Source organism: Agelaius phoeniceus, chromosome 17 (genome assembly GCF_051311805.1).
Source record: "Agelaius phoeniceus isolate bAgePho1 chromosome 17, bAgePho1.hap1, whole genome shotgun sequence".
In the NCBI taxonomy this organism is placed as follows: domain Eukaryota; kingdom Metazoa; phylum Chordata; class Aves; order Passeriformes; family Icteridae; genus Agelaius; species Agelaius phoeniceus.
The window spans coordinates 3,095,298-3,118,984 of record NC_135281.1 but is presented as its reverse complement, the minus strand read 5'-3'; the positions used below and the strand labels follow the sequence as shown (position 1 = coordinate 3,118,984).

At 48.9% G+C, this 23,687-nt stretch overlaps 1 protein-coding gene across 6 annotated transcripts in view; it reads left to right on the top strand.

Moving 5' to 3' along the window:
* Positions 1-23,687, top strand: part of RALY (RALY heterogeneous nuclear ribonucleoprotein) — a 154,977-nt gene that overhangs the window by 44,194 nt on the left and 87,096 nt on the right. For 4 of the 6 annotated variants that reach the window (XM_077187307.1, XM_054644332.2, XM_077187306.1 and 1 more), the window contains exon 2: positions 6,108-6,192. The exons of the other annotated variants lie outside the window; for them this stretch is intronic. The gene's annotated coding sequence lies outside the window, so the exon portion shown is untranslated. The remainder of the gene's footprint in view (positions 1-6,107; positions 6,193-23,687) is intronic. 6 annotated transcript variants of the gene reach the window in all.

Here is a 23,687-nt window from a genome sequence, read left to right as displayed (position 1 = left end):
GGGGTGCTCAGCCTGGAGAAAAGGAGACTCAGGGCTGCCCTCATCACTCTCACAGCTCCTGAAAGGTGCCTGTGCTCAGCTGGGGCTGGGCTCTTTCTCCAGCAGCACTGACACAACCAGAGCACACAGCCTCGAGCTGCACCAGGGGAAATACAGGCTGGAGATTGGGAAAAAGTTTTTCATGGAAAGAGTGATAAAGTTCTGGAATGGCTGCCCAGGGAGGTGGTGGAGTCCCCAACCCTGGGGGTGTTTAACAAAGCCTGGATGTGGCACTGGGTGCCAGGGTTTAGCTGAGGGGTTGGGGCTGGGGTGGACTCGATGATCTTGAAGGTCTCTCCCAGCCTGGTCATTCTGGGAATTCTGTGATTCAGCTGGGCTCCAGGGGTGCCTGTGCTCTGCCTGGGACAGGGAGGGCACTCTGCCAGCCCAGATCTGATTGCAGGATGGGTGGTGGTCCATGGACCATTCTCCAGTGGTGGATTTCATCAGTGTCATGACAGCACCAGCTGAGTGAGGGGGAGTTAACCCCTCCTGACCTGTGTCCTGCTGCAGAGCATCCCCTAGCCCTGGACACTTCACAGAGTCAGTGTGACAGATGAGCAATGGGATGGGTGACTCACAATTAAAAGGCAAATATCCTGTATATATGTTAGGAGAAGCTTTATAGATTTCTAGTTATGTTTGACCCCCTTGTGTTGTTATCATGGGCTAGCCTGGGTTTGGGACATTTGGGAGGGTCAGTTTGTCACTATGGCAGCACCTGAGCTCCAATCAGAATTTAAGGCAGTGATCTCCACCACTGGGCAGCAAAGAAGGAGTAGATGGACAGAACTTTGGGAGGGGCTAAAGGGTTAAAAGGTGAAACCTCCATGGTGTGGGTGAGCACATGGTGGGGAAAACCTCTGCTCCCAGTGCTGTAATATTGTCTCTATTCAGACTTCTGTTGGTTTTTTGGATAAGGTTTTAATAAATGTTTTAAATTTTGGAAGTGAGTATCATTTCTCACAGTCAGGGAGTGGTTTGGGCTGGAAGAGACCTCAAGTCTCTTCCCATCCCACCCCTGCCATGGCAGGAGCAACTTCCACTGTCCCAGGCTGCTCCCAGCCCTGTCCAGCCTGGCCTTGGGCACTGCCAGGGATGCAGGGGCAGCCACAGCTGCTCTGGGCACCCTGTGCCACTCAATGTGCTCAGGCTGACATTGTGAAAATATTTGGAATATTCAGCTAATGCACAAATGTGGTGAATAGCTTAACCAGGTTACAATTTTATTGTGAACAGACCTTTGTGCCCATCCTAATGAATTATTTCCTTACCATTAATAATTTACCTGCATGGCCATGTCTGGGAAGTGTTACCAACCTCAGAGCACAGAGCTGGAGCCCAGGGTCACAAAAGGAGCCTGGGGAAGAGCCAGGAGCTGCTCCTGAATCCCTTGAATTTTTGGCTGGTGCAGTAAAGGCCGGTGCTGTGACCCAGCCACGATCCTGCTGCCCACTAATTAGTTTTGTTGTCAGCATTTTGCCAGTGGCAGGAGGCAGCCAGGTGCCTCTGGATTAGCCAGGGTGTGAAAAATGGCTTTCCAGCTGGCCTGGTGACCTTCTGACAGCAGGAGAGAATTCACAGGCAGAAGATGGAGATGTCAAGATATAAAATTAGGGATGATGGGGAGCTGTGTCTGCCCCTTGAAGTAAAACAGGAAAACCTATGCTGGCCTGGGACCTGGTTTAGGGTTTCCTGTCTGTGATACAGGAGATTCTGCTGTTTGCCTCCTGCAAGGCACATCCTGCTCCCAGGAGAGAGGTGGGAGCAGAGCCAGCTCCCAGCACACCCTGAGCAGCATCCTGGCCCAAAAGCTGGGTCAGGAGAAGTGGCTGATGTGCTCAGGGGCTAAAGAAACCTAGCCCAGGGTGGGATGGGCAGAGAAGTGATAATTGAGGGGTCTGAGCAGCCTCCCCATGGCAGGGAATTGGAACAAGATGATCTTTAAGGTTCCTTCCAACCCAAACCACACTGGGATTCTGTGGGGATGGATCCAGGAAAATAGGACATTTAAAGATCAGTTAAGACTGAAGCCAAACTGAGGTATTGTTTACAATGAAAAGCTGGGAATTTGCTTCAGAATGCAGGAGCAGGGCTTTGGCAAAGCAGGCAGTTAATTAAAGTGCATCAAGTAAAGGGGGTTCCTCCCTATTTTGTCTCCCATGAGAGGAGGTGCAAAAAAGTACTTGTTAGCAAAAGAGATTTAAATAAATCCAGGGTGTTAGAGGTAACATCTGGAGAAGCACAAAGGGCAGAGACCTCTGCTCTGGTGCTCCAGGCTCTCTTTTCCAGGAGGAGCACTCACACTTCAGCTGAGCCTGGAACTGACTTGCTGAGCCTTGACTGTGCCTGTGGCATGAACTCAAATGTTTTGGTTACTCCAGGATTCCTGCCAGTCTCTCCCAGTGTCTCCCAGTGCTCAGGGGTTACTCTCATCCCTGGTTTTATGCCCAGGAGAGGCTGGGGCACAATCAGGTCCCAGCTCTCAGCTCCCATGGAAAGCTGGAGAAGTTCTCAGTGCAGGGGCACATGTGAGGATTCTGATTTGGGGCTGCTTCAGGAGGAAAAGCCTCAGCTGTGGGAGCAGTTCTGGGCAGGCTTGAGCCAGCTGAGCTGCCCTGAATTGTGTTGGGACTCCCCAGCAGCTCAAAAGAGGAACTCCATGTTTCCCTTTCCTTGGAACATCCATGAGCCCTCCTTGCTCTTGGACTCTGCTTCCTGCAGCCCCTCTGAACCCCTCAGGATGGGAATGGTTTCTCACATCTCTCCTGCAGGGATGGGGCATGGAGAGAGGGGCTGGGGGAAGGCAGGAACCCCCTCCCACCTGCCTCATCTCCCAAGGCCCACATCAGCACCTGGATGGCACCTGGGCAGGGACAGCCCCAGGGAATGGCTGCAGCTGTGTCAGGGCAGGTTCAGGTTGGATATCAGGACAGCTCTGCTCTCCTGAACCTTGGCTGTGCTGATGATTTTCCCCTCTCCATCCTCAGTGCCAGCACCAGCCCTGCCCCACAATTCCAGCAACCATTCCAGGGGCCGTTCTCCTCTTTCAAACCCCTTGGCTTCCCTCCCTGAGATGCCTTCTTTTCACCCATTTCAAAAGTCAGTTTTGCAGAGAAGTTTGAGGGGAGAGAGCAAGAAAGAACCCAAAGGGAGCAGTGTCTCTGTCCCTCTGTGAGCCTCTCAGGAACCCTCAGCCAGTCCCGAGCCGGCAGACACTGAGGGGGGGCGGCCCCAACATGGCCGACAGCGGGAGACACTCCCTGTGCCCCGAGGGTGCTGAGGGCACCTGGGCTGGGGGGAGACACTGTCTGTGTGCCCCGAGGGTACTGAGGGCACCTGGGCTGGGGGCAGACACTCCCTGTGTGCCCCGAGGGTGCTGAGGGCACCTGGGCTGGGGGGAGACACTGTCTGTGTGTGCCCTGAGGGTGCTGAGGGCACCTGGGCTGGGGGGAGACACTCACTGTGTGTGCCCCGAGGGTGCTGAGGGCACCTGGGCTGGGGGGAGACACTCTCTGTGTGTGCCCCGAGGGTGCTGAGGGCACCTGGGCTGGGGGGAGACACTGTCTGTGTGTGCCCTGAGGGTGCTGAGGGCACCTGGGCTGGCAGGGAGACACTCTCTGTGTGCCCCGAGGGTACTGAGGGCACCTGGGCTGGGCCCCTGTGCAGCACAAGAGACACCAGAGACATGGGTAGATGATAAAGGGCCGACTCTTAGCAGGGGTTAATCCAAGGTTTTATTAGGATCCCAAAGGAGCTCCTGCACCTCAGGGGCCTCCTGCCGAGAGCCCCGGGAGATGTGCCAAGGTTACATTTAAAGGGAGGTGGAAACCCAAAGTAGAGAACATTTTACCAACCAAGAAGTGACTCTAAGGGATGGGTACTGGGGGATGGACATTTAGGACAGCATATGGGGCAAGGCTTGGGGGGCTGACCCCTGGCCTCTGGCTCATCACTCAAAGACCTGGACCAAAGCTTCTGGATGGAGGGGATGGGATGCTGAGTGATTGACAGAGAGCCAGGGTGGGTGTGACTGTGGTCACAAGGGTTTTCAGGATGAAGAAGAAACGAGAATGTTGACTCCATGATCAGAAGGCTTGATTTATTATTTTATGATATATGTTACATTAGACTATACTAAAAAGAAATAGAAAGGAAAAGGTTTCCTCAGAAGCTAGCTAAGTTAAGAATAGAAAAGAATGAATAACAAAGATCTGTGTCTCAGAAATAGAGCAAGAGCCAGCTCTGCTATGAGTGGTCAGTAAATCTAAACATCCACAGGAGACCAATCACAGGTCTACCTGTTACATTCTACAGCAGCAGATAACCATTGTTTACTTTTAGTTGCTGAAACTGCAGCTTCTCACAAAGAAAAATCTTAAGAAAGGATTTTTCATGAAAGATGTCTGTGACAGGTGGGGGTTTGGGGATGATCTCATGCCGGGAGAGGGATAATACAGGTAAAGGGAGGGGGGTACAGTTTGGGATAAACCATTTGGGAAAAATATGGGGATAATATGGGGATACAAAACAAAACTCCTTCAAAGTATTACAAAATATAAAACCACACTACAACAGAGCAGGAGTTTTGAAGTTGCACCAGCTGATTCTCTCTGAGACATTCTGCTCTGTCAGCTCTTTTTCTGCACACCCAGAGCTGGTGCCATCTCACACCTACTCCACACTTGTTTTTAAAGGACACAGCATTATGATAGCACTGCAAAGATGGATCTTTATCCTCAGTTAAGTGGCATTTTTTGTCCTTTCATTTCTGCCCCATCTGAGGAGCAAATCCTAGAGAGCAAGCTCTTTAACCAAGCAGGAGGTGCCTGTGAAATTAAAGGAGATTTTTTTTGCTAGGAGAAAATCAGTGCTGGTGTTTCCAGAGCACTGGGGTTGTGTGTGATGCCTGGGAGGGTTCCAGGTGAGTGGAAGTGCTGCTGTCAGGATCCCAGGTGAGATGTGGGAGCATTCCAGGTGGGACAGCTGCTGCTCTGAGCTGGTGGGATCCCTCTCCAGCACTGGGCTCCACTGTGGCTCTTCCCTTTTCCTGGAGTCCCCAGTCTGGACCAACCCCACTGCACCAGGAGCTTCTGCCAGTGGGTGCTGGGGGTGACCCAGCCAAAAAATGCCTGTAAAAGTCCTGCAGTTTCCACTTCTGAATCCTGGTTATGTCCCCAGCTGGCAGATCTCTCATGCTGGGCAGGTCAGCCAGGTACCTCAGTCATGGCACCTTAATTTAAAGTTCCAGGAAGATCTCAGGGGACACAGAGGAACTGACTTAAAGCAGAATGTTTTAATTCCATCAAGGAATAGTTTCAATTTGGCCTAACCCAAAGTAAAATCTTCAGTTTCAAATTTAATATTTTCCAAGTATTAAATAAATAAATGAACAAAACTATGAAAAACTTTTACTGTGGGATATTTCACTGTTATCTTGATTTTTTAAGTTTTTCTAAGCCTTCTGATGTTCACATTCTTTTAATGAACTTTCTCACACACTTTATGTAAATAACTTATTGTTTTGCATTCTTTTATGGAGGAGGAGAAATTTAATGGACTGCTGGTTTATCCAGTGTCATTGGAGAGGTGGCACTGTCACCCTCCAATCCACTGTCACTTTTGCAAATCTATAAATATTGGAGTCAAAATTTTGAATTTTTTTTTTTACCTTGGAAGAGCTACATGTCCACCTCGTGTTATTTCGTGTCCTACAGTAACATTTCACTTTGTAAAAACTCTGTTTTTTCCCTCAGCCACGGTGACCAGAAATTCCTGCCTGCCTCCATCCCTGTCCTGTGCTAGCATTAACCTGATGGAGCAGTTTTTGTGGGATTTTTGGTGCCTGAGCCAGCCTGAAACAACCCCCCAGTGCTGAGCCCTGGGAGAACACAACCACCTCTGTCTGCTCTGCTTCCAGCTCCTTGCTAAGCAGCTCAGAGTCTTAGCTCAGAAAGTCCCAGCTCTGATCCTTGCAGACAGCAGCAGCTTTGCTCCCAGCCCTGCAGAGCTCCCAGCAAGTCGTGGATTATCTGCTCACCCTCCTCCTCCTCTGCTGCTTCCTGCAGGGTGAAGAGGCACAGAGAGGAGCTGCGCCCGCTCCCGCTGCGGCCACGGGGACAGTGACACGGCCCAGGTGCCCAGCCAGCCCTGGTGAGTGACTCTGGGTGTGCTCCTGGGGAGGGACAGAGCCCTGCGAAGGGCACAGCACTGGCATTTGGGGCAGCACCCCCCTGGCAGGAGAGGAGCTCTACAGAGCCCTGGTTCTGCAGCACTCTGAGGGTTCCTGCTGGGAGAGGCTGATTTCCCTCCCCCTGGCCTGGGGTGAGTGTTCAGGGAGTCAGAGGTTTGTGGCTGTGCTCTGGGCCTGTCCCTGTCCCCAGTGCTGCTGGGGGTGGGCTTGGGTCACTTGAAGCCCAGGCAGTGGTGGAGTCACCATCCCTGGAGGTGTTCAGTGCCATGTGTTGGGTCAGAGGTTGGACTCAGTGATCTCAAAGGTCTTTCCCAGCCTAATTCTGTGGTTCTTTGAGTCTGTGATTACACCCTGTGGGTTGTTTTGGACACAGGTTTGGGCATGTCTGCCTGTCACATTCTTTGCCTGTGTTGTTGCTGGAAGTTCTGTTTGCAGTTTGTCATGGGGAGCTGAAAACAAGGGTGGCTTGGGATAACCTGGAGATGAACCCTGCTGCTGGCTCTGCTGGGCTCATCCCAGAGCAAGGGCATGCAGGGAGAGGCAGGTGGAGGTGCCTTGAAAGGCTGATCTGGAGAAGAGACTAGACTGAGCTAAATGGACAAAATAGGCATTTATTGCAAGGCCTTAAAAGGACAGCACAAGGGCCTGGCCAGGGCTGCACCCAGGCTGAATTTAAGATGGATCCTGGTCAGGAGTTTTTATACTTTTATTACTTTTATATTGGGTTCAGTTATCCTTTTATATTGGGCTCAGTTGTCCAATTGCAGCTCCAGGTGATGAAATCTCAGCCCCCTGGCTTGCCCCCTTCTCTTTGCATTGTTTGTGCTCTTTGGGTAAAGGTTGTCCTTGATTCTCCAGCTGGGAAGGGATTGCTTTGTCCAACCACCCTGTGAGGAGAACCTGCTAACACCTAAGAGAGGAAGTGGCAGAGTTACATACCTGAACAGAGCAGAGAATTTGGAAAATATCAAAGTTAAAACCATCATTGGAAGTGCTGTGCTTGGGGCAGGCAGGAGCTGCTGCTGTGTGGGGCTGGGGGCCAGGGCAGGCTCAGAGCTCTGCTGCTGCCTCTGCCCCTTGGGCTGGGAGGGAACATTCCCCTGGTGTTTCCTTCTTGGGGCTGTGCTTGTCAGTGCTTAGGGCAGGACAGAGGAGTTCCCATCCCCACAGGGCACAATTTAGGAAGTTTAACATCCCCCAGATGCTGAGCTGAAATCATCTCTGTGAAGCAGAGGCTTTATGGAGGGATGGGAGGGGATTTAGGGATCAGGTGCAGTGGTAGCATGACCTGAGGGTTGGGAAATGCTGCCTGGGCATGGCTGTGCCTGTTGGAAACTTGCTGTGCTTGCTGAGCCATGAGGTCAGGGAGGGCTCTGCCTGCTCTGCTGGGAGTTTCCTTGGACTTCAGGGCAGTGAAAGCTGGAGTTTGCTTCAGCAGAGGGTGAAGATTTCAGGGTGTCCTCGTTCTGTGCTCAGCCCATGGCAGGAAGATGCAGCAGTGTGGTTTTTAGCAGTGGATTTCTCTTCCAGCTCCTGGGCAGGTGAATAAATGCAGAAATTACAGATTAACAGAGTGAGTTGGAAAGGGACCTTAAAAACCATCCAGTGTCCCCCCCTGCCATGGGCAGGGACCCTTCCACATTCCCAGGCTGCTCCATCCTGGCTGTGGGCACTGCCAGGGATGAGGTCCTCAGTTTGCAGTTCATCAAGGTTTGCAGAACTTGGCTTTTCATTGGAATCACAGCTGGAATGGTCCTGTGGATATTGCATAGAAGAGAGAAAAAACAAATGTGATCAGATAAAACTTCTTATCACAGAGGCAGGAGCTGTGCTGCTGTGGGATGGACCCCTGGAGATACCACACCACTAAATAAGGATCTTATTTGGAAATCTAATCCAGGAAACTCCAAATAACAGCAGGGAAAAGACTCACTTGAACTTCTTCAAATCAAAATGAGGGAGAAAGGGAACTTGGGTTTGATCAGATTTGTCTATAACCATTTTCTGTTCCAGCTTAGTGTACCTGCCTGTGGTGGTAGTGAGGATATTTTGACACAAAATATTTTGAAACCAGGAGGTTCAACCTATCTGTTCAACCTCTGGATAGGTTGAACAAAGGACCTGACTAAAAACCCTGTTCTGCATGGCAAAGACAGCTACTGTACCCTAATTCCACAGACCAGGATTTAACTCAGCAAATGAAATTGTGGGATTCAGCAGCACTGAAGAAATCCATGGATTTTTACTGTTGAAGACATTTTTACAAAGAACACTGCCAGAAATTTTTCCAAGTTTTGTTTTGGCTGTTGGCTTACTCAGTAGAGTTTTGAAATGTGGACCCTTCTCTTTGTACAAGGCATTTCCTGGAAGTGGAGGGAATTGTCTTTTATGCAGCAAGTTCCTCCCTCCCTCAGGACTCCTGAGCCCCTGAGCACTGCTGCCTGATGATTTGCTCTTTCATTTTTCACTTCTCCCTGCACTTTAACTGGTGGCACCCAGAATAAAGGTAGATTCCAGAAGGAGCTGCAGAGCTCCCTGTTCCTTGGGAGATATTTCAGTGGGGAAATATCTGTCACTGAGGCAGTTAGAGAAGAACACAGAGAGAGACTGGAGAACAAGGAAGGCTGATGAAAATGCCCATTATTGCAGGAATATTGCAGGGAAAGTGTTGGAAATAGCTGGTACTGAGTCCATCCTTACAGGGCTGGGAGTGCCCTCAATGAGAGCACACAGAGGAGCATCCTTGGGTGCCTCAGCAAAAAAGGGATGGCTGAAATGTTCTGTGTGGGTGGAGGGGCCAGCAGGGCTCTGAGCACAGATATTCCAGGCCCTAATCACCTGCTCAGGTCCTTGTCAGGGCAGTGCTGCCTGGCCAGGATTAGGGGGGCACTGGCAGCCCTTTAAGCTCCCATCTGTGGTGACCTTCTTAGCACCCCGTGGGCCAAGGAAGGAAGGGATCTAACAGCTGCTTAATTTAGAGAACACCAGGTCAGGAGGAGGTTGCAGATCCTGGAAGCTGGGATGGGCTGCAGTGCCCAGGGCAGAGGAGCCTGTGGGATGGGACCCTCACAGGGCTCGTGGCTGAGCCTAAAAAAGCCAAACTCCAGCACTGAACTCCCCTCTGTGCCTGAGGTGCCTCTGCCAGGGAATGGGGGGTTGGATCACTCAGCTGGGAACTCACTCCAGAGGCTCCACAGGAGTTGTGAGCCATCAGAAACCAGGCTGAGGAGGGCACCAGCAGAAATTCCCCCAAAATGCACTCTCCCAATTTTTATCTGCTGTAAAAAAAATTCAAAGACACAAAGAAAATTTTGAAGTTAAAACTCATGTTCTGAGCAGGCTCCTGGGAAGGATTGCCCTTGTCTGTGCTGGGAATGTCTCATGGCACCTGCAGTTCTTGGGAGTGGCTGGCAGGAGCATGGGGGATTTCTGGGGTGGTGGAAGGTGGCCTGTCACCCTGAGTTTTTAAGATTTTCTAAGCCTTCTGATGTTCACATTCTTGTAATGAACTTTCTCACACACCTTCTATAAATAACTCATTGTTTTGCATTCTTTTATGGAGGAGGAAAAATTTGATGGATTGTTGGTTTGTCCAGTGTCATTGGAGAGGTGACACCGTCACCCTCCAATCCACTGCCACTTTTAGAAATCTATAAATGTTGGAGTCAGAAAATAAACTTCCCTTTTTCTTCCCCTTGAGAGCAGCAGTGTGAGCTTGTGTTGTTTCATGTCCTACAGTGACAGTGGCCCAGTTCCCCAGGGGCTGGGGGAGGTTTTGGCTGGACCAGGCTCACTCCTGTCCCATGGGCTGGGCTGGAGCCACCTGGCAAAGGCAGGCTGGGAGCAGAGCTCTCCTCACACAGAGACCCCAGTCCCTGGCCACTCTGCAGGGCAGCAGAGCAGCTTGGGGTGCTCTTGGCACACAGTGTGAAGTGAAAGCAAAGCACAGAATCCCAGAAAGCCTTGGGTTGGAAAGGACCTGAAATCCCATCCAGTGCCACCCCTGCCATGGCAGGGACACTTCCCACCATCCCAGGCTGCTCCAAGCCCTGTCCAGCCTGGCCTGGGACACTGCCAGCATGAGGGGTTGTTCTGGTTGAGGATGATCAGGAGTCATTTAGGATTAATGACCTAATTAGTCATTAGGTTTATTACTGATTAATAAGCAGGAGTGGGGTGTGCAGGCTCAGCCCCTGGGGGTGTCCAGCTCTGCAGTTCTCAGGGATGGAGCCACCCCCTCCCTGAGCCCCCAGTGCCTGTGGGAGCTGGGCTGGGACCCAGCAAGGACCAGGTCTTCCAGGACAGCCAAGCTCTGACACACCAATCTTGATGCTGGAGCCTTCAGAGATGGACACTGGGTGAGGGAGGGAAGAGGAGCTGCTAATTAACCCTTGATAAACACCCTTATGGCTCTGTCCCTGGGCTTACCTGGGCTTTTAAATAACCAGATGAAGCTCTCAGCTCTGCCAGGGCATTGGAGAGGTGCCAGGAGATGCAGGACAGGACCCTCTGGTGCAGTCTGAGGGTGGAAGGTTGTGTGGCTGGAACCTGGGAAGAGCAGGTGTTATTTAAATACAGGTGTTATAATACTGGGTGTTATTTAAGGGCTGTGAGGCTGAACAGAAAATCAGCAGAATCATGTTGGATCCCTTAAACATGAGCTCCACACAAACAGGACCCAGGGTGTGATGGTGTTCACAGGGGTCCCAGGATGAGGGAAGAGATGAGGATCTGACTCCATGTTTCAGAAGGCTGATTTATTATTTGATGATATATATTATATTAAAATTATACTAAAAGAACAGAAGAAAGGATTTCATCAGAAAGCTGGCTGAGAATAGAATAAGAAGGAATCATAACAAAAGCTTCTGTCTCAGACAGAGAGTCTGAGCCAGCTGACTGTGATTGGCCATTAATTACAAACATCCAACATGAGCCAATCCCAGATGCACCTGTTGCATTCCACAGCAGCAGATAACCATGGTTTCCATTTTGTTCCTGAGGCCTCTCAGCTTCTCAGGAGGAAAAATCCTAAGGAAAGGATTTTCCATTAAAGATGTCTGTGATGCCAGGGCATTGCACCACTCCTGCTTTGGGATGTAAAACCTGGAGCAGCCACAGAAACTGGAGCACATGTGGAGTTATTAACCTGTACATTCAGGCAAAACTGCCATGCCCCAAGAAAGCCATGGGTTAAAAAGCACCTTCTTAAGTCAGTGATTCATCCCTAGAGCTGAGCTGGTTTCTGTGATCAACCCAAATGTTTGATTCTTTCAAGAGCTGAGCAAGTGATTCTTAATGAACACTCAGTTTTCTGCAAATCTTGATCTTACTGAAATACAATGTCAATTTAAATTGTCTGACTGGAGGATTTTTGTTTTTCCTTTTTCATTCCTGGATTTCCTTGTGGAAATCATCTGTTTCTCAGAACTTCTCAAACCTTGGAGGTTAAATCAGATTAAGGTAACGCGTGAATGGAAAATGTAAAATCTTTTCCCAAGTAACTGCTTGTGCAAACACCAGACAGATCATGGCACAGATCCCTCCTCCTGCTGTGGCTGTGCTCAAACTTTGGGTGAAAATATTGGCAGAACATCCTCTCCTGCCTGGTGCAGCTTTGTGGCTGCATTCCTCAGTTCTGGAGCTGGAATGTGAGTCAGAAAGGAGGGAGTCAAGGGGGTGCCTTAAAATGAAAGTACAGAAATAGCTCTCCCTGCACATCTTTTCTCAGCTTCCTCTTACAAGGCTGCATTGACGTGTGCTGGATGGGATGTGATGGCTCTGGCCTTGGCAGATGCATCAAATGTGACATGTGAGCATGGGTGTTAGGGGTTTTTTTAAGGAGACAAATAAGGGTTAGCAAGAAATGCAGAAAAGATAAGCAGTGAGGTGGCCACAGTCCTTCATCTACAGGAATCCAGGCCTGAGATTTGCTTCCAGCTCGGCCTGAACTGGAGATTTCAGGAAACAAGCCAAAAAGTTGCTTATTTTGCCATTTCATCATCAAATGTGCTGCTTCCCTGAGGCACTGACCTTTCCCAGGCAGTGCTGTGACAAAAGCTGTGGTGGAACATGAGGAGGGAGCCTGTGCTGCCTGGAGAGGCTGGGCTGTGCCACCCAGAGCAGGGGAGATGCTGCCACCCCCTGTGTTTGGGTGAGCTCTCTGACACAGGGTGTTGGGGTTGGATTTCTGCTAAAATCCTTTAATTTTGGTTTCTTCCTGAGGGTGAACAGTTCTGAATCTGTTCCTTGTCCAGCTTTGCCTGTCACTTTGCCTCCCACTGCAGTAGTATCAGGAACATCAGGAACAGAAGGCATGAAAAGGCACTTTATTATTAAAAATCTACAGTTCTTCTAGAAACTATGGTGAACCTAAGACCTGATTGGCCTTTAGGAATCTTCTCTCACCTATTGGTGGACTGTCACAGACATGTTTTCTGAAAAATCCTTTTGATAGAATTTTTTCTCCTGAGAAGCTGAGAGGCCTCAGGAACAGAATGTAAACAATAATTACCTGCTGCTGTGGAATGCAACAGGTGCATCTGGGATTGGTCTCATGTGGTTGTTTCTAATTAATGGCCAATCACAGTCAGCTGGCTCAGACTCTCTGGTCAGTCACAAGATTTTATTATCATTCCATTCCTTTCTATTCCTTGCTAGCTTTCTGATGAAATCCTTTCTTCTGTTCTTTTAGTATAGTTTTAATATAATATATATCATCAAATAATAAATCAGCCTTCTGAAACATGGAGTCAAGAGTCTCATCTCTTCCCTGGTCCTGGGACCCCTGTGAACACCACCACATTTGGTGACCTGAGTGAAGAATAATTCCACATTGAGCTATGAATAGCACACTCTGGAGAACCATATCTATAAACAATGGTTACAGAAAGAGAGAGAATAATTGTGTGAATTCTTTCATCTAAGTTTCCCACAGCTACTACACAGCTTCCCAGGATTTTCCTGGGGGAGCCATGTCTCTCTCTGTTCAGAAGATATGTAATTACTACAGCTGGAGGTTCTACTGGAAACACAGGGTCAGTGAGGCTGACCTTGGGGTGGGATGGGCAAGCTTGGAGGGCTGATGTGGGTCCCAGCTTTGCTCTGTAGAGATTCCCCAGGGAATGGGCACGGCCCCGAGGCTGCCAGAGCTCCAGGAGCTGCCAGGGATGCCCAGGCTGGGGCTGTTGGGGTGTCTGGGCAGGGCTGGGGCTGCCCTGGGTGATCCTGGGGGTCCCTCCCAGCTCAGGACATTCCCTGATTGTTTGGGACAAACACTTGATCGTGGGCTGTTCCTACCCCCTTTCCCAAGAGAAGGGACACAAAGGGACCATGGCAGCCTTGGTCTCCTGCCTGTTTTTGCTGTGGTACTGGGGGAACAGTACACAGCAAATGTAATCAAACCTTGTTTCATTCCCCCCCATCTTTGCCTGGGTTTGCTGTGCTGTGGGGAGCCAGGACATCTGCACCCTGCTCACCTCCCATGGGTCATCTCCTCAGAGAGTCCTGGAGCCATTACAGTTGGAAAGGACCTCCAGGATCATCAAGTCCAACCCTTAACCCAGTATGGTATTTACAGGGAATATCCCAATGAAGGCAGGAATGATGAATCTGACTCCATGTGCTCAGAAGGCTCATTAATTATTTTATAATACTATATTATATTAAAGAACACAGAAAGGATATTTACTGAATGCTAAAAAGATAATAATGAAAACTGGTGACTCTCTCCAGAGTCCTGACACAGCTTGGCCCTGATTGGCCAAAGAGTGCAAACAACTCCCAGCAGAATGCAATGGAACAATCACCTGTGGGTAACCAATCTCCAAACACATTCCACATGTGAGCACAACACAGGAGAAGCAAATGAGATCAGAATTGTTTTCCTTTTCTCTGAGGCTTCTCAGCTTCCCAGGAGAAAAACCCTGGGTGAAGGGATTTTTCCAGAGAATGTGAATGCCACAACCCAGCACTGCCAAGGTCATCACTAACCATGTCCCCAAGTGCCATATCTGCATGATTTTTGGATACTTCCATGCATGGTGACTCCACCACTGCCCTGAGCAGCTTCTTCTGATGCCTGACTATTGAATCAGGACAATCCCAAGGTAGGGAATAATGTGCTCTGACTCCATGATTCAAAAGGCTGAACAAATGCTTTATTAAGCTCTGTTATATTACACTAATTCTATATTAAAAACTGTACTAAAAAGTTTCTCTACTAAAAAGATCCTACAGAAAAACCTGTGACTGTCTGATGACAGCCAGGACACAACTTTGACCCAATTGGCCAAGGAATCCAAACAACCTTCACTGGTGTCCAGTTAACAAATCACTCTGGTAAACAATCTCCATAACACATTCCACATGTGCCAAACAACAGGAGCAAGTAGAGAGAATTGTTTTCTCCTCTTCTCTGAGCTTCTCACTGCCTTCCCCAGGAAGAATCCTGGGAGAGAGAATCATGTCTCTCTGTGTTCAGAGAATGTGAATACCACACCTGACCACCCTTTTGATGAAGACATTTCCCAGTATCCAATCTGAATCCCCCCTGGCAGAACTTGAGGCCATTTCCTCTTGTCCTGTCCCTTGTTCCCTGGGAGCAGAACCCAGAGCTGTGGAGAGCCAGAAGAAATCCCCCTTTCCCCCTCTCTTCCAATGCCAGCTTCCCTGAGCCTGCAGGGGTGGGCTGCACTGAACCATTCCTTACTTCCCACAGTTCTACTCCCAAGCCAAGGAGAACTTTGGCAGGGCAGGGAGAGGTTTGTGGGCCACTGAGCTTTCTCTGGTGTTGTTAATTATCCATCATTTCTTGCCCTACTTTCCCTGCAAGCCTTCCCTGCCTGCTCAGTGTCTGCTGGGACTCAGGAGAGTCCTTGTGCTTCTCCTGGGCTGGCTGGCTCAGCCCCACAGAGATGTTCTGAATCTGTTCCTTGTCCAGCTTTGCCTGTCACTGTCTGTGCCTTGATCTTCCTTGTACCCCTCCTGCTAGATCCAAAAAGTCTGCTGCATTCTTTTTTTTTTTATTTTTTTTTCCCCATTTTCTTGTCATAGCTTTAAATGCCTTTATTATTCCTTCTTCCCTCCTCTGGCAGAGGTGTCTGTGCTTATAATCTCCTTAGCACTGAGGCAGCCTGTTCATTTCAAAGAAAGCTGCTTTAAAGGCAGGTGTGAGCCAGACTTGGCCAATTCTTTCTTTTCCCCTGTGGCTTGAAGGGCCTCAAAATATTCCTGTAATCATTTCACAGAATCCCACAATGGTTTAGGTTGGAAGGGAGCTTAAAGTTCCTCTCATGGGCAGGGACACCTTCCACTGTACCAGGTGATGCAGAGAATGGCTGCAGCCTTTGGGTAATGGACAGGGGACACAAATGGGACTTGAGGCAAGTTCTGCTCCCCCCATCTCCAGGGGGTGCCTGAGCTGTTCTGTCCCCACCCAGCCCTTCCCCAGCTCGTGGCTCTGCTGTGTTCAGGGTGGAGCAGCTCCAGTGTCCAAGGGCTCAGGCCTGGGGGAAGCAGGGTGTCCCCCTGTGCCCCAGCCCTGCTGGGGATGTGCCTGTGAGTCTGTGCCTGTCCTGCAGCCTCACCCTCACCCAGCCTGCAGAAGGCACTGGGATGCACCCACCCCAGCATGGGCTGGGCTGGGCTGGGCTGCAGCAGCCTGGGCTGCTCAGGAGCTGGGGGATGCCCCAATGAGGGCAGGAATGATGGATCTGACTCCATGTGCTCAGAAGGCTCATTTATTATTTTATAATACTATGTTATGTTAAAGAATACTATACTATACTAAAGAACACAGAAAGGATAGTTACTGAATGCTAAAAAGATAATAATGAAAACTGGTGACTCTCTCCAGAGTCCTGACACAGCTTGGCCCTGATTGGCCAAAGAGTGAAAACAACTCCCAGCAGAATGCAATGGAACAATCACCTGTGGGTGAACAATCTCCAAACACATTCCCCATGTGAGCACAACACAGGAGAAGCAAATGAGATCAGAATTGTTTTCCTTTTCTCTGAGGCTTCTCAGCTTCCCAGGAGGAAAACCCTGGGTGAAGGGATTTTCCAGAGAATGTGAATGCCACAGATGCCTGCAGGGAGTCTGGGGGTGCATTTGGGGGAGCCCTGGGGGCAGCCAGCTCCAGCCTGGCCCTCTCCCCCTTTCCCTGTGTCTGTGCAGACACCCCAGGGCAGTGTCCCCTGCCAGTGCCCCACACTGTCCCTCCATGGACAGCAGCTGGGGGGACTCAACACTCTGCTGCATTTTGGGTGCAAAGGCCAAGGAGTGAAGCTTGCTGTGCCAGCACCTCCTTCTGCAGGAGACTTCTTTTTTTCCCTGATGCTTCTCAGAGTCTGGAAATGTGTCTGTGCTGTTTGCCTGAGCCTCCCATGTGGTCACAGCCTCTGCTTTAGCTCCTATTACACTTCCCAAAGCCTCTTCATTGCCTGGCTCCTCTAATCCTTCCAGGAGCACCCATGTTTTATGCCTTGGTTATGCCTCCCTTCCTTTTAATTAATTTTTCACAGTGCCTTGCTTGTCCCTGTTGCCCTTTTTAATTTAATTTATTGCTCACTAGCCATCACAACACCTGGGCAAGCCTTTAATTTATCTTTTCCTGTGTCCCTTGCACCCCCTCTGCCCTTTCCCATTATTGATTTCTCCAGTTTGATTTCACCAGCATCATCTCCCACCTTTCCCTCCCACTCAGAATCGCTTGGATGAGTTTTCCCCCCATTCTTGACCTTGCTGCTTCGTAATTCCTGGCCCAGCAAAGCTGGGACTGCTGCTTGCTGGGATTGCTGCTTGCTGGATCCCCTCCCTTGCTTGGGCTTGGCTTCCACCCCAAATGTCTCAAAATTCCCTCTGGGTGATTCCCATCCCCTTAAAGCTGTGATAAGGAAAAATCTCCTTTCCCAGAGAGTCTCATCCAGGTGGGAGGGGTTGGTGGCCATCCCCTGGTGCAGCTTCTGTGCTGAGCTTCCTGCAGGCAGGGAGGAGTTCCAGGGACAGGGCTGGGCTGGGCTTGGTTCCAGCCCTGAGCAGGGAGGGAGGAGGTGTGTGCCCAGCAGCTCTGCATTCCTGCTGTTCTCCTGGAGATGAGGATGTGCAGCTGAGGCTGAGCCCTGGCTGCTCCCAGCCCAGCTCTCCTGCTGCTCTCCAGCTTTTTCCTGCTCTGCATTTAAACACTGGGGAAATTGTGCAAGGAAAGAGGGAATAAATGACTTTTCTTCTGTCTTTTAGCTGCCCTGTGGCTGCCACAGCCCAGCTCCCATTGCTCAGACAAAGAGGGAACCCCTGCTTTGCTCCATGGCTGTGAGGAATTGAGGGCTTTTATTTGCCACCATAAATGGTCCATTTACTTACAGAACAGTCCCTGCCATTACCACAATGGCTTTGGAAAGCACATTACTGCAGATATGCAGGTTATTTTGTCATCTGTGGCCATTTGATTTGTAAGCTGAGCCCAAAAGTGGGAAGGAGGTCAGAGGGATGGGAACCATATGTTTGTTAAAAACACACAGCAAGGCAAGATCATGAGCTGTTACCTGCTCCCCTGCAGAACAGGCACAAAACACAGGAGGCTGAGGCTCAGCAGAGTGGGTATCTACATAGTTCCTTGTTCCTGCTAAAAAATACTTTGGTCAGAGCTGTGCTCCTGTATGGGATTCCCATTTCCATGGCATCTTGTGGGGCTGAGCTGGTTCTGTCCCATGGAGGAGCAGGGTGTCTGAAGGGTGGGGCTGAAACTGGCTCTGGCAATGGATGTGGCTGGATGTATCCTGTCCTTTGGAGCTCAGGGAAAGGCTCTTCCCCAGAGGGTGCTGGGAATGGGCACGGCCCCGAGGCTGCCAGAGCTGCAGGAGCTGCCAGGGATGCCCAGGCTGGGGCTGTTGGGGTGTCTGGGCAGGGCTGGGGCTGCCATGGGTGATCCTGGGGGTCCCTCCCGGCTCAGGATATTCTGTGATTCTATCATTCATTCTACCTGCTGACTCCTTGAGTGTAACAGCCCTGGGATGTTGTCACCATATGGAAAATGAGGAAGTACAACAGGCACTGCATGGGTCATGGGGAGCTTAGAAGATGTCAGAGGAACCAAGGCAGCATCACTGGTTTGATTGGTTGTTGGTTATAAATACCTGTAGTTTCAGTGAGGTGCTGGCATGGCTAGAATTGATTAGAGAATAAAATGTGGGAACTGGAGGATTGTTAGTATTGATTAGGGAATAAAATGTGGGAACTGGAGGGTTGTAGTTGCCCAAGGCCTGGAGGAGCTGGCTGCTGCACTCAGCAGAGGTGGGTGGGGAACATGGGAACTTGTTCATTCCATTGGTTTTATTCTGTTCTCTCTCTCTTATTCTTTTCTCTTCCTCATTCTCCCCATTTCCCATTCTTCCCTCTTCAGCTGAGTTAGGCCCTGCAGGTAGGATCACCCTGTAACTCCTGAAGGTAGGTCAGTTCCCTGATGCTGACAGGGAAATCTGTGGGTCTCTGTGAGCTGCTGACCCTTTTTCCAAATTAAGAAGCTCTCCTTGTCCATCTTTGACAATTTTTATCAATGCACGAGCAAAGGAGACTTGGCTCTCTTCTCCCTCTGTCTCCAGGTACAGAAATATCCTTTTTTATGTAGGAACAGCTCCCCATTACCCATCCTTACCTTGCCCTGCTTTTTACCAAGGTGTGGGGTGATAGGAGAGGAGGGAAGGGCTTTAAGCTTAAGGAGGGCAGGGTTAAATGGGATATTGGGATGGGATTCTCCCCTGTGAGGGTGGGCAGGCCCTGGCACAGGTGCCCAGAGCAGCTGGGGCTGCCCCTGCATCCCTGGCAGTGCCCAAGGCCAGGCTGGACAGGGCTGGGAGCACCTGGGACAGTGGGAGGTGTCCCTGCCATGGCAGGGGTGGCACTGGATGGCCTTTAAGGTCCCTTCCAACCCAAACCCTTCAAGCAGTCCATGGCAGAGCAGTGTGCAGCACTTTGGGAGGATTTGTTTCCCAGCTGTCAAAGGAAACCTTTAAAGAAGCTGGAGACCATTTGGGGCTCAGTCAGCTGTAGCCCCACATTTCTCTTTACAGAGAAAAGCAAGGCACAATTCTTCCCAAGAATATTTCTGGTTTTCATTCTCTGAACATCAGAGGAAGAAAAAACAATTCTTATCATTTGCTGTGCCTGTGTTTGTGCAAAAGTAGAATGCAACATGGAGATTGTTCACCCACAGTGATGGGGTTTTGTCTCCTTGGCCTGTCAGGGCCAGGTGTGTGTGGGGACTGTTGGGTGACAGTCATGAGATTCAGTGCAGGGTGTGCAGGGTTGAGTGCTTGGCAGGTTCAGTTTTAGATGTATAGAATAATATAGTATAATAAAGTAATTAATTACCCTTCTGCTATCCATGGAGTCCTCATCATTCCTCCTCCTTGGGGCTCACAGCACAGCCATAGTCAGTGGCTCAGTTTGAGATTCAGAGTGAGACTGGAGCAAACTCACAATGTGAGAGGAAAGCTGCACTTCACTGATGGACTGCAGAGAGGGGATCTGCTCTGTGTGAAGATAGCATGGAGACAGTAACTGACAGACCAGGATGTGTTTGGATCTGTTTGGATAATTTCTTTTGTGAAACACCCCAGGCCTCTCTGTGTGCTGATGGATTCAATCCATCTGCCTTCCCCTGGGAATGACACCTCTTCCCTGCTCCATGGGCTCTCTGCAAACCAGGAGCTATAAATAAACACCAATATCTCTCTTTGCAGGGGGTTAAAGCTGCACTGGAGCTTTGCCTTAGTACTTGTAAATAAAAAAGGGCAGGTAAGGGGTGCTCCAAGCCAAGGCCAGGCAGAAATTGGGAACACACATAGATGCTGCTTTGTGGCACATGAAATCTGCAGAACTGTAAAATCAGGTGATATGATTTTGTAATTTGAGAAATAAGTATGAAATGGATGGAAAGTTTTTGATCTGGACCCAGCCAGGTCTTCCAGTGAACTTTTTCTTTCTCATACTCACAAGCAGAGGATAAATGCTGGAGTTTATAGTGCTGGAGGTTTTGATGGACTGGGAGGGGTGGAGGAAGCTGCACTTTCAAAGCCTGCTGAGACCCATCTGCAGGGAGATTTGGGGAAAAACTTTCCACTTGTAGGGCCCAGGTGCCTGGGTGGTGCCTCCTGTGATGCAGGGGGAGTGCAGGGCTGGAGTTCATGGTGTAGCAGGGTTCATGAGCTGCTGGAAGGTTGATGGGCAGGGGAAAACCTGGCTGAGCTCCAGGACCCTGAGGTGAAGGAATTCCCATAGGTGCAGGTACAGCTCATGGGCACACTCAGCCTGGCAAGTGTGTCCAGGGAAGTTTGTAGGGGTGCCTGTAGGTCTGAAGTATGATTTGGGCTGTTAACTACACCACTGGTGTGTTTTACTACCAAAATCCAGTGTTTTAGTATTGGTATTGTACTATTATATAGTATAATAGTATAATACTACTACACTAATAATATAATATATAATATAAATAATATAACATAATATAATACATTACAATGTAATACAATACAGTGTAGCACAATATAATATATTATAATAAATATATTATAATTAAATATAATAAATATAATATAATATAAAATAATATAATATAATATTCAATGATAATTAGTTATTTATACATTCCAGAATATTAATGTCCTGTGATATGATATTAATATAATAGTAATAATATTTATATAATACTAATAGTATGTTTATACTATTATATATATATATATATATTATACTAGTATATATGCTGTTATACTAGTATAATATATATATACACTATTATACTAGTATTGTAGTATACTAGAATAGTATTTTAGTACAGTAGTATTTTAGAACACTATTTTAGTACACTATTAGAGGTATACTGGTAGTTTAGTACCAAACTACCACTACTTTAGTACTATTAGTACTAAAGCACTACTGGTAGGGAGCTGGGGAAGGGCTGGAGAATTCCTGAGGGAGCTCAGCCTGGAGAAAAGGAGGCTCAGGGGGACCTTGTGGCTCTGCACAGCTCCTGACAGGAGGGGACAGCCAGGGGGGGTTGGGCTCTGCTCCCCGGGCAAGAGGAAACGGCCTCAGTTGCATCAGAGGAGGTTTGGGTTGGATATTGGGAAAGCTTCTTCCCTGAAGGGTGGTCAGGCATTGGAACAGGGCAGTGGTGGAGTCCCCATCCTGGAGGTGCTCAAAAAGTGTCCTTGGGGACACCTCCCACTGTCCCAGGCTGCTCCCAGCCCTGTCCAGTCTGGCCTTGGGCACTGCCAGGGATCCAGGGGCAGCCCCAGCTGCTCTGGGCACCTGTGCCAGGGCCTGCCCACCCTCATGGGGAACAATTCCTGCCCAGTATCCCATCCATCCCTGCCCTCTGGCAGTGGAAGCCATTCCCTGTGTCCTGTCCCTCCATCCCTTGTCCCCAGTCCCTCTCCAGCTCTCCTGGAGCCCCTTTAGGCCCTGCAAGGGGCTTTGAGCTCTCTCTGGAGCCTTTTTCTCTCCAGGTGAGCACCCCCAGCTCTCCCAGCCTGTCCCAGAGCAGAGGGGCTCCAGCTCTTGGAGCATCTCCATGGCCTCCTTGCCACTTGTTCTGTCAAGTCTCAATCATTTTTGTTCAGTCAAAATCATTTTTTTCATTCAATCATTGTTTCACTCATTTCTTTCTTGCCCTGGGGCCCCAGGGCTGGTGCAGCTCTGCAGGTGGGGTCTCACCTGAGCAGAGCAGAGGAGGAGAATCCTCTCCCTTGAGGTGCTGAGGAGCTGCCATTGCCTGGTGCTGCAGGAGCAGGGCACTGCTGCAGCTCACACCACTCCTGGTGGGCTCAGTGACACCTCCTCACGTGTGAGCTTCCCCTGTCCCTCACTCTGCCTCACCTCACCTCCCTTGCAGCACTATTCCCAGTGCCTGCCAAAGTCCTGCAGTCCCTTGGGATGTTTGTCCTTCTGTGCCTTCATCCCCTGCATGCTCTCAGTGCCAGGGCTCTGTGCTGGTGCAGGGAGCTGTTCCCAAACTGGGATAAGATCCCCTGCATTCAGCTGACTTGCATTTCCTCCTTATCCTTGCTATTAATCCCAAACTTGCAGAATCACCAGGTATTAGGATTTGATAGAGACTCTGCTCTTTGTGTGCCGAGCCAGCTGATGGAAGTCTTAATCCTGCAGGTGGTGAGCTGCCAATCCATCCAAAGCCAGGCTGCATTAGCACTCTGATACCAGAAATATCCTCCTGATAGGGGAAGATCCCTGCCAGGGGGAGCTGGGGAAGGCAGAGTGCATCTCCTGTGTGCCTGGGCTGCCCAGTGTGGCACATCCTGAGTGCCTCCTGTGGCTCTGAAATTGCTGTGAAAGGGGAAGAGAGAACAGCAGCCTGCTTCCAAAACTGTCAGGCTGCAAGGGAGGAGGGACAGGGCTGGGGGAGCTGTGGCTGCAGGACTGGGGACACTCAGGGGTGCTCATCTGGAGAGGAGAAGGCTCCAGAGAGAGCTCAGAGCCCCTTGCAGGGCCTGAAGGGGCTCCAGGAGAGCTGGAGAGGGGCTGGGGACAAGGGATGGAGGGACAGGACCCAGGGAATGGCTCTCACTGACCCCCAGCCAGCAGAGGTGCTCCCTCCCTGCTCCTCCATCATCTTCCACAGCCATCCTCTCCCTCCCCTGCTGGGAGACAAAGCCACAGCCCCGTGGTCACTGTGGGGTCCTGAGCCTGCCCTGAGTTTGGGGACCCTGCCTGCCCCAGGGATCCCATGTGCAGACATCTCCCAGGGCAGGGAAAGGCATGCCTGGGTGTCTGAAATGTGATTTGGGCTGGTAACTACATCACTGGTGTTTCAGTACCAAAAGCCAGTATTTTAGTATTGGTATTACATTATTACATAGTATAATATAATATTGCTATACTAATAGTATAATATAAAATATATAATATAATATAATTACAATATCTATTAAATATCTTAATTATATACTATAATATCTTAATTATATATTATATATACTATATCTTAATATATAAGATATACTACTTAATATATAAGATATACTATATTATATAATACTATATATTATTTATAGTATAAGATATATTAAATTATACTATATTATATATTATATATAATATAATGATATATATTATATATTATATATATATTACTATATATATACACTATAATATCTAAGATACTAAGACATCTATATACTATATTATATAGTATATAGATGTCTTCGTATCTTAGATATTATAGTGTCTTAATATATCTATAATCTAATCTAATCTAATATAATATAATATAATAATATTGACACATTAATTCATATTAATTATTATTAATATTCTAATATTAATACACCATAATGTGATAATAATATAATATTATAATATTTATATAATACCAATCATATCATATATGATACTATTTTATTTGTGTTATAGTATACTAGTATACTATTTTAATACA